Source organism: Juglans regia, chromosome 4 (genome assembly GCF_001411555.2).
Source record: "Juglans regia cultivar Chandler chromosome 4, Walnut 2.0, whole genome shotgun sequence".
Classification (NCBI taxonomy): Eukaryota; Viridiplantae; Streptophyta; class Magnoliopsida; order Fagales; family Juglandaceae; genus Juglans; species Juglans regia.
This window is the reverse complement of record NC_049904.1, coordinates 115776-127809: the sequence shown is the minus strand read 5'-3', so window position 1 is coordinate 127809 and position 12034 is coordinate 115776. Positions and strand designations below refer to the sequence as shown.

The 12034-nt window shown below is 37.7% G+C and overlaps 1 pseudogene; it reads right to left on the bottom strand.

Annotated features, from left to right (window-relative positions):
- Positions 1–3721: 3721 nt before the first annotated feature.
- Positions 3722–7541, bottom strand: LOC108989972 (annotated as a pseudogene).
- Between the last annotated feature and the right edge of the window lie 4493 nt (positions 7542–12034).

The window sequence follows — 12034 nt, the reverse complement described above, 5'->3', positions numbered from 1 at the left end:
TGATGGCACTTCATCTGTAGACAATACATAATTTCAGTGTGTCATAGGTGGACTTTAGTACATCTCTCTTACCCGTCCAGACATATCATTTGTTGTAAACAAACTCTCTCAATTTATGCACAAGCCCACTGTTACGCACTAGATAGCAGCAAAGAGACTCCTACGCTACTTGAAGCATAAAACTTATCATGGCATTCATATTCGCAAAAGCTCAAGCTCAACCATAACCACCTACACCGATGCTGATTGGGCCGGAAACTATGATGATAAGAGCTCAACATCTGCCTATATATGCTTTCTTGGTTCAAATCCTATTTCTTGGAGTTCAAAAAAACAAAGGGCAATTGCAAGATCATCCACTGAAGCAGAGTATAAAGTCCTTGCAAATGGAACATCTGAAACCATTTGACTATTGACACTGTTTCAGGAACTCGGCTTCCCTATTTCTTCACCACCAAAATTACTTTCTGACAACTTAGGAGCCACCCAGCTCAGTTTTCATCCAATTCAACACTCTCGGATGAAGCACATTCAGATCGACCTGCATTTTGTTCGAGATATGGTTCAATAAGGAATGCTGAAAGTTCATCATGTAACCATACAAGATCAGCTTGTTGACCTTCTTACAAAGCCATTGTCAAAGCAATGTACGGAACAACTAAGGACCAAGATTGGCCTTGCTAACGGCAGCCCTATCTTGCGGGGGCGTATAAGAGATAATCCCACAAATCATGCACCAAATTAAATCACAGAAGAGTAGCCAAGATTCAAGGAGCTGACAGTCGGACTAATCACAAGAATCAAGCTTCACAATAGTTACATCTTTACAACCACGATTTTAGTTAGCTTTTTAGAATATACTTTGTATTCTTTGTATATATATAGCACTTAATTCATTTGTACATGCACGAAATATTGTAATCAATTCTGTTAACATACAGCCAATATTCAAATTCCATCAATATATATATATATATATATATATAAACCCATGCAGTTACAATAATCTCTTCCCAGCTAGAATCTAGCTAGCTGCTGGTATCTTCTCAAAGCATCTAATTAATCAATGCAAATAAGGTCACAAACTAATGTAAATCTTAGTATTCACACTTTCAAGGCAAAATTTGATGGAATCTATAATATTCTGATTAGTGAATCTATATATGATCATGATAAAGTCAATTCACAGCCAGGCCATGCAGGTAATTAAGAAAATAAAACTTTCACTCTTTTTCAAAAACCAATCTAAACATGGATGGTGATCATATATATGTTGGCATGAGTTGTCAATAGAAAACAATGGCGAAATTGTAGGTTCAGTTCGATTTTAAAATCCCTTCTTTGTCTTTCAATAGTGTATACCGTGATACTAGCCTTAGAAAATGTACATCTCATAATAGTTTCTTAAACTTTCCCTTTTACTCTTGTATGAGCTTTGTTACTCATCATCCTCACGCACCACACGTACACTACATTTTTTAATTTTTAATTTTAATTTTAATTTTATTATTCTTAAATTTATTAAATTCTTTTATTCTTAAACTTATTAAATTCTTCTACTCATAATTCATATACAATACATTTGATAAGAAAATTCAAAAAAATGTGGTATGTGGTGTGTGAGGATGATAAATAGAATTTTTCCTCTTATATTATTGTATTCAATACGGTAACAGAATATATGAAAAATATACTATTTTTGACATGGTATTAGAGCAAGATCCTAGGATCTCTGCTACAACCGAACCTTGATCATAAAAAAAAAAAAAAAAAAACTCAGAACTGATTGGAAACTGTGGTGGAACCAATTGATGTGGTGCAACACAGCGACAACTATACCAACTCCATCTTAGAAGATTTGACGGCAAGGATGACGAAGGTCTTGACCAAAAATCAGACTTAACTATACACACCAAGCAATGGTTCGTCTATTGCACAAATTGACATTAAGTTGGATGGCACCGACTTGTCGAAAATGGAGAATCGAGAATGCAATTGTAAAGGGGTGGTTGATCAACTCTATGGACCCACCCTTGATCAGCAATTTCATTCGCTTTTCAACTGCAAAAATGGTATGGGATTCTATTACTACAACTTATTTCGATGGGACTGACACCTCCCAAGTGTATGATCTATAGAGACGAGTGACTAGAATGAGATAAGCTGGAGGATCTATTGAAAAATATTACAATGATCTTCAAGGCTTGTGGAGAGAAATTGATTTATGTCGTTCTAACCCGATGGAATTCACTGTTGATATGTAGAAATATAATTCCATCCTACAAGAATATAGAGTCTATATCTTCCTTGATGGATTGGATGACCGGTTGGATAAAACTTGGAGTGATGTGTTGCAATTGCGGCCGTTTCCTACGGTAGAATAGGCATATGCTCACGTTCGACAGGAAGATATCAGGCAATAACAGGTACAGAAACCACAACTGGTGCTATTATGGCTTCTAAAGGAGTCAAGATGGGACAACAACACCCACCTTCACTCCAAATGTCAAAAATAGGGTCTCCATCAGAATCTTAGAAATCTTCTCGGTCACTGTTGATTTAGTGGGAAAATGGTGATCAGAATTTTTGGGTCATTTACTTGTGGTGTTGGGGATGGAAGAATTGGAATCGGTGAGTCTTTTAGGATTTTGGTTACTTTATGTATGGAAGTATCCAGAAAAGGCACAACCAGTGAAAGTTTTTTGAAGAAAGAGTTTTAAGTGTATGATGGAGAAAGCGGTCAAAGGTCAACTCTTGACGACGGCTACAATAAACTTTACAGATTATGGAGTTATCAAAGAAACCATAACCATAAGTGCTCAAGTGAACTGCAAGCGGAGCTTCAAACAACCAACGCTACCAGCTCTTTACGTGAACTAGATGGACGAGATCTACCACTTGTTCACGCAAAGAGGAGAGGAGAAGAGATGAATGAGACACCCACACGAATACGACGATGTAAAGCACTTCCAGAACCAAAGACGACAACAATGACCGACGATCTCTTCTTTCTTCCAGAACCAAAATCGCATACTTTTCTTCCAGAGCCTGACAGGATCTCTTCTACTTCAGAATTTTCCCTCCTTTCCGTTTCCATTGTGTTATCTTTTCTTTTCTTTTTTTATATTGTCTGACGTGGTTTTCCGATTCGGTTGCCTGTAGCAAAACTATTATTCTTTATTGTTCCACGGGTTTCTCCTCAACCTTTCTATGAGGATGATTTTTTTTTTTTTTTTGAAAAAACCTCAAACTTCATTCAAAAGCCATCACTATGGCATTCAGCTATTACATTGTTCATGACATGATCAGACACTACAAAACCTTCACCATTTATAGAAGAGTGTTCTACATCTACTAAACCTAGACAAAAACCATATTTACTTTTATTAGACATCACTAACGTACGAATACAAGGGTTGACAAACTTAATATCTATAACCTCAGAGCTTTGATGGAGGGTCTGCTGAGCTAGCTGATGAGCTACTTGGTTGGCCCTCCTTCTTATATGTCTAATCTCCCATCTTGTATCTGCTATGATGGAGTGAACATCTTGCACAAGGCATTGGAGCAAACCATTCTGTTGTTGATGATGCCTTACTGCATTAACAACCTGAAGTGAATCTCCTTCAAAGACAATTTTCTGTAAGCCGAGATCTTTGCAAAGCTTCACAGCTGATATCAAACCTCTTGCATCTGCCATAGTAGCTTGTGTGCAGAAACTTTAGTGGTTGCATACATGAAACCAATAGATCTCCTTCAGAATCTCTAACAGCAATCCCAACTCCAATTCTTTGGCCTCTTTCCCTTGTTGCAATATCCCAATTTATCTTGATCCAATCGAACTCAGGAGGCTGCCAAAGATCATTGTGTATCTGATCCAAATTTCCATGACTTCTCGAGGTGCATTGTTTGTGTTGCATTTGTTGAAACTCATTGCACGCCTGTTTTGCTTTCTACATCAAAATGGAAGGGGCTACAAAATAGTCTTCAAACAACATTTTATTTCTTCTTGTTCACAACATTCTAGCCATTTTGCAAACACAGATTTCATCTTTACCTATTCTTTATCTATGAGGATGATTTATATAAGAGGCTTGACCTCCATCTTTATTATTAAAAAAAAAAAAACTAAAGCATTTTTTAATCTCTGATTTCTTGAAAATAATGCTCCTAGTAACACCTCCAACATAACTATTAACTTCCATGTAATATTTTGATCTGGTAGTTATATATGTACAAACCATAAAAAAATGAATTTAAAAAAAAATTAACAAAATGAATCTTATAAATAAAATTGTAATTACATGCTCAAAGTAATATTCTTACAAGGTATGATTCGCTTTCTTATAATAGATGTGTAAACTCATGACGTGATTATCGCGATTAAAAAAAAAAAAACTTATTATTCTCATGTATAAAGAGGAGATACATCACGATTATAACCTATGATAAATAAATAGATGTTCAATTCGTAAAGCCGAATATAATTTATTTAGTTAATGATTAAAATTCTAATGAAAAAAATGGTACGAGAAAGAGCTTTGTCTGTTGTTATTATTGTTAAAAAATATAAATCTTATGACGGCATAGTAGGAGTTCTTTGGTCAACGAGACATTTGACCAACTCGACCTTAGTATTGTTTTTCTGGATCCCCCAGCCCTCTTGCGTTTGTGTCATTAACTGATCATCATCGAGGTGAATGATATCACCAATCATGAGGCCCATTTTGTTGGTGGCTTAATCGCTCGCATATTATAGCTTGTTTTTGTAGGCCTTCTCTATCTATTATACGAAACTAGATTTTGTTTTGGTTCGTTTTGACTTGAGAAAGCCATGTTCAGGCCGTTTGATAGGTAGAGCCCATCGAGGAGAAAGGAAAGGTCTGAATTAGGTTGCATTTGGAATGGAAAAAATTTAATTGTAAGTGATTTTGTATATTAATACGTATACTTATTCAATATGATTGGTCAGAAAGTAAATTTTATTGAAAACAATGCTAATTTGAATTTAGAATATGAAGGTAACAACATTAATATGCAGATTAGTACACAAACTTATTTGTACATAGCAAAACTCTTTAGAATGCCTCAGTCAATCTATGACCCTTTTGTGTATCAAATTAATCGTCTTTCCCCCACTCCAATGATTTTGGGATTTTTCTTGTTAGTCGTAATAATAACGTATTTGAGATGGCATGTCTCCATGTGGGATAAAAGGAAAAATCTTCTTTCAAGCGATTTCGCACATCAAATCGTGCATCAATGTTAAATGTAATACATTTATTTATTTATTTTTGTAATAAAATAAATTATATAAGTGTTGATATACGATTTGGTGCGCCAAACCACTTATACCTAATGCATTCCGGGACAAAATTCCCTAACCGTTCAACTATTAGTCTCAATTACGGCTAAATTGAGACTAATAGTAAATGGAGTATTTGAAACGTGTCTCACTACCTACTTCTTATATACAAATAAGGATTGTGATACGATTACTACCCTATTACCACTTATCTATTACTTAAGTGCATTTCAAGTTTTTTATTTTTTTTTAAATATTTTTTTAACATCCTTAATCACTAAAAATATATATATAACTTTACTAATACCCACTTCTTTAATCATTAAGTAAAAAAAAATAAATACAAATTTAGTAGTAGATGAGTAGTAATAAAGTAGTAACACTATCATTATTCTACAAATATTACATACCTCTTTTTTTTTTTGACAGCTGAATATCAACGTAGAAAACATATAATTGTGAAGAAAATAGGCGAGAATCTTGTTGTCGTCGGATATATATGGAGTTCAACAGTAGGACTTCCATATTTCTTTTACGAAAATAATCGCCTGTCCGCTCTCGGCCGCTTTTACCTGTTCTCGGAACTTCTTACAGATGTCACTCTTATAAAACTTTGAAGTCCTAAGCACCAAAATAAGCGAAAGAAGCGCCCCAAACAAGGTCACGTCAGTAATAAGAATGAAAGGCAGTTTAAAGCAATCACCCCTACACAATTTAGTTCCTCCCTAGGCTTTCTCTCGAGCCCCAACGCTGCCAGTTGGTTCTTAGCCTCCTTATCGTATAGATACCCTGTTGTCTTCACATTGAGCAAAAAGGACCCAACTGGGCTAGCCACTACCCCGAAATTGTACAGAATAGAGTAGTACTTAAGGCCAAAAAGTTCAGAGCTAATGGCGAAAATTAGAGGCCATTGTGATCCAAAACAAAACCCAATTATGATTGATGCAATGTAAAGTGCGTATGGAGGGCTGAATACGATCAGAAGAAACCCAGCACATGATAACAGAAGGACTAGAGTGAGCATGAGAGTACGAGGGACCTTGTACATGGTTAAAAGGATTTCGGACACCACACCTAAGACAATCTTTCCGAAGTATATCTATATGCTAATAAGGGACGCGAACATGCCGATATCTGCACGCGAATATCTGAAGGAAAGTCCGAGCTGTCCCAAGTTGTCCATCACCGTTAATGTGCCCCCCAGGCCACAAGTTGTAGCCAAGAACAGCAGTAACATATCGATGCTGAAAACCGCTCGGAGTATGGTGTGGTCCTCCCCTCTTTCTACCTTCTGAAACATGGTTTTCCAGCAGGAATCTTCATTTTTGGCACTTGCATTCGGTGGCGAAAGGGTTGCTGAAGTAAATGGTAGTGCTTTTTCAGATGGAGGTGTCTCAGGGTTTTGTTTCTCAATCTCAGACCTCCTCGTAGATGGTGAATGATCATTGATAACTTTGTTACTGCTCTTCCAAAGCATATACTCTTGCTTAATAACGACAGCAAGTGGGACAAAGAGCAAGAAAAGCACACCGGCAACACTACCACCGTATGCGCTTTGCGTGAATTTGCTTTTCTTCTGTACGATGATCATAATCAGCAAAAACCTAGCAAGACTGAGTGAAATATAGAGGAACTGATAGAAAACTTTGGCCTCGTTAGGCTGCCGAGCACCCTTAATTATTCTGATGACTCGAATAAAAATGAAGGATACAGCCATAGGAAGAGAAGCCATTAGAAAAATCAAGGACTTGGTGTCGTTGCCATAGAAGGCGTGGTAAAACTGCGTCATAATTGCGGTACTCAGACTGAGATAGCCGTTACTCACGCCGATCACGACGCCATCGCTTTCTGGGAAGTTCTTAACGCAGGTGATGAGGGCTCTAGTGTTGGTGAAGGTATGGGAATTTGCCCCAATGAAGATGTAAAAGCACATATGCCAGACTTTTGGCCAAGCAATTTTTTGGGTCACAGCGAGCCATAGCATGATGTACCCACAAAAATTGAAAGATGCACCCATAGATAAGACAACCCAGGTGGGTGTGATCTCGTTGATTAGGCCTGAAACGAGGCCGATGTTGGAGCCTAAGTCCTTGAAGAAGCTAAGCAAATTGAGGGTGGATTGGTCGTAGCCGAGTGTGGATTTGATATCATTGGTAACAAAACTTTCCAATTTACAATGCAAGTGATTCATTGTATTAAAAATAATGTCACTCTACAAGACTGAAAAGTCTTATTTATACATTTGATATTCACCGACTTTAACTAAAGAATAAAAATAAACATACACGTGTAAAGAATCTAATACTCCCCCTCAAGATGGACTATATATATTTAATAGTCCCATCTTGCCAATGAGATGGTTAAATTAGTGCAACCCGAGAGACTTTGTCAAGATATCAGCAATTTGACAACCTGTCTTGACATGAAATAGCTTGATAACACCAGCTTGCATCTTCTCCCTTACAAGATGACAATCTATCTCTTGCATCTTCTCCCTTACAAGATGACAATCTATCTCAAAATGTTTTGTTCTCTCTTGGTATACCGGATTAGAAGCTATGTGAATAGCAGCTTGTGAATCACAGTACATTAAAGTTGGCTGTGAAATTCCAAAATCTGCTAACAAGTTTTTCAACCAAAGTATTTCACAAACCCCAGTTGCCATTGCCCTGTATTCAGACTCAGCCGAAGACCTAGAAATTGTTTGTTGCTTCTTTGACTTCCAACTGACCAAATTACTCCCCAAAAACACTGTGTAACTAGTGACAGATTTCCTGGTATCTGGGCATGCTGCCCAATCTGAATCTGTGTATACTTTGAGCTGGAAATCAATGGAAGCAGATGAGAAAAATAATCCCAAGCCAATTGTGGCTTTGACATATTGAACCACCCTATTAGCAGCTGCCATGTGTGGTACCCGAGGCCTATGCATGAATTGGCTTAATCTTTGCACTGAGAAGCCAATATCTGGCCTTGTAATGGTTAGGTAAATCAGCCTACCAATTAATCTTCTAAATTGAGAAGGATCTTCTAACTCATCCCCACTTTCAGCATTCAAAATCAAATTCTGTTCCATGGGTGAAGGTGCTGGCTTACAACCAGCCAAGCCAGAATCTTCAATAATTTCCAGAGAATACTTTCTCTAACAGAGGTGAATTCCCTTAGCAGACCTGGTTGCTTCAAGGCCTAAGAAGTACTTCAAAGGACCTAGGTCCTTTATCTTAAAATGGCTGTTCAGATATGACTTCAAGGCTTCTACAGCAGTAGCATCATTACTCGAGACTAAAATATCATCTACATACACAAGTAGAAAGATAACTGAAGTACCCTCTTGCTTGTTGAAAAATGAATAGTCTGATCTTGATTGAGTAAATCCATTGAGCAACAAAGTTGTGGAGAATTTCACAAACCATTGCCTTGATGCTTGTTTCAAGCCATACAAGGATTTCTTGAGTTTGCATACAAGTTTTGACTCCCCCTTGTTGCCAAAACTAGAGGGCAATGGCATGTAAACCTCTTCTTGAAGCTCACCATTCAAGAAGGCATTGTTTACATCTAGCTGAAAAATTGGCCACTGTTTGGCAGCAGTGATTGATAGCATTTTACTCCCCAACTTGTAACACCCCGACCACGAGGGTCCGGAGAGTTAACTCATATCACCTAAAAGTCATTTCCAAATAATACTTTTAAAATAAACCAGAATCTCCATAACATATTAACCTATTTGTTCAACACAAATATCCATGTTCCTACATAAGGGCACATCAGTGGTGTCTCATTGATATAGATAAACTTTTCCACAAGGACTAAAAATATCCAATACTCAACATACCAAAGCCACATAAAATATCAACGCTACCAAAAGACTCTCCAAAAGTCATTGTACCCTAGGGTACATAGTCTTCTATGATCCACAAAAATTGCAAGTATTCCCTATTCCTGATTTTCAGCTGTTGCATCAAAATTATCTGAAACATATTATGGAGATATGGATGAGTTATCAACAACTCAGTAAGCAGAGAACATATACTAATGTGCAAACATGAGCATTTACAGATTTCATAATGCAGAACAAAACACTTTTTATTTTCAGAATGCAGAGTCAGAACATGTTATTAAAATATCAGAGCGAAAGTTCAAAAATATTCTTATTCAAATTCTTTTGGCATAGCATAACTGACCGCCATCGTACCAGAGCATCATATCGCATCAGAGGCCATGTTTAACCCCCGTGGTAGGGTTGTGCAAACCCCGGTAGCTAACCGAGCAGAAACAGAATGTGAATCTTCCCCTTATTTATTCTCGGAGCCCCAAGTGTGCACACATGAAAGACCACCAGAAAACCACTTTGTTTCCAAAGTGGGTGCATCAGAAACAGAACAGTTGGTACCAACCTAAACAGAAGCCACTATTAGCACCCGTGGTAGGTCAAATAGGTCACCATCCACAAACCACATCCCGATTCAGAATGTCATGCCAAAAGTTTTCAGAAATTACATCATATCAGAATACAGAACATCTTCAGAACAAAACAGAGTTTTCAGAAATCACATCATATCAGAGTACAGAATATCTTCAGAACATAACAGAGTTTTTAGAAATCACATCATATCAGAGTACATAATATCTTCAGAATAGAACAGAATTTTCAGAAATCACAAAACATAATTTTATGCACAAACTTTCGTATTTACTCTCTTTTACACAATTCAGAAGTAAAATGTAAAATAGCTCATGTCTACACCAGTCATGCCAGGAAATATTTTATTCTTAAACAGAATCTCATGAGTAATGCAGAACAAATAACTGAGGTAGTTCAAATCTCTTTTCATAACAAAACATGCATATTTTCAAAAATCAACCTCAGTCCATTTTATTTTTATGCAAATCTAGCATAGGAGCCCCGCTTACCTGGAACTCTTTAGTCTTTCAAAAATTCCTCAACAAAGCCGAACAAATATTAATCTTCACCTATAACATAATCACGTAATTTTCATAAATATCCAATCGAAAACGTATCTCAATATTTAAGCCTAAGATGCTAAAATAACTTATTTTAATTCCTCGAAAATCTAAATTCACGAATTTCTAAAGATGTTAACACTTCTCAAATTCCAACTAAATCTCTGACTGAGGTATTAACTCTAACTTATTTACTAATGAAGAATCGAACTATCGGATTTAATACTACATAACATAATTATGCCAAAAATTTCTTTTTAAGTTATACATAAAATTTATTTAACAAACTGTATCTTAATAAAATTATAACATTATCAATTGCTTTCGAAAGAGGCTTTACTCAAAATAAATTAAACTTACCAAGATCATTTTGGTACATATGGAAAATTTAGACTTTACAAAATACATATCAAAGTTTTAAAACACAATAATGTAACTTGAAATTCAAAGGTAACAACGAAATTTTCTATTTATTAGACCGACTATGCAATAGTTTCTGTAGTACTTTGTTTGAAACATGATCAAAGGGGTATAACGGTAATAACATCTTGCCTATCAGATTATAGACTTCCTCACACACTTATATATTTATATATATTACTCTCTTTAAGTCAGCAACACGATAAGAAAATAGACAAGAGGAAGTGGAGTGCAGACTTACTATTAAACCGAGCTGTACGTGGAGGGGCAAGGCACGACGGCTGGGCTGCAAGAACTATGGTGGTGCTGCTGGGTGCCGAGGAGGCCATGCAGTGGCGAGGCCACCTACGCTGGGCGGCGAAAGAGCACAAGAGAGGTAAAGAGAGCTCGGAGAGTGCGAGATGAGAGGGAGATAGCAACCGAGAGGGAACGCATATGGCGGAGGGTCTGGGCTCACCGATCTGCGCAGGGTGACGGGGATGTCACGACCGGCCGTTTCCGTTGATTTTATGGTGTTTTTCGGTGCAAACAGGTGCTGGTTTTGCAGTGGCTTACGGTGAAGTTCAGTAAATGCTCTGTTTTTGGTGCAGGAAGCAGAGGCTTCTCAGTGAGGTGGGGGTGGTTCTCGGTTTTGTGTGGCGGAGAAGCGGCTAAGCAGAGGTGCTACGGCGTAACGCTGGGCTTGGGTGAGCTGTGGCAGGTGGTACCGAGGAGTTGGGGTGGCTGTAGGAGTGGCTCTGTTTCGGTTGTCTAAAACAGGGGAGTTCGTGGTGGTGTGTCCGTGCGTGTGGGATTTCAGAGAAGCAGGAAAGTGTTTCCGTTGGTGGTTTTTTAGTGGCTGGCGTCGGTTGTGCTTGGTGAAGGGTGAAGACGATTCTGTGTGAGCTGGGTTGGTGATGAAAACGCAAAGAGAGCTGGCTCCGTGGGTGGCTGGGTTGTGGTTCGACGTGGAGGAAGCAAATGCACTGATTTGAGCTGCAAGAACAAGGTGGTTTCGGTCGTTTGTCTCTTGGTTGGGGTGGTAGTCGTGGTTCACAGTGGAGGATGGATGATAGGAGTTCGGATGGCTAAGGGTGATGAAAAGGGGCAGCGGCACTTATTCTAGGGTTGAGAAATGCTTAATATATATAAGAGCTATAAGAGGGAAACAGATAAAACCTAAAGATGGAGAAGGGAGATACGTGCATGAAAAAGGAAATTGGACGCAAACCGTGCGATGGAGTCTGGACCCGCGCGATCTCACGGCTAGGCTTTGAACGAGATTAAGGCATTGCTTTTATCTAAAGTTTTGGGTCTCTAATCAACTAAAAAAATAAAATATATATGTATAGATATAATTATCCCATA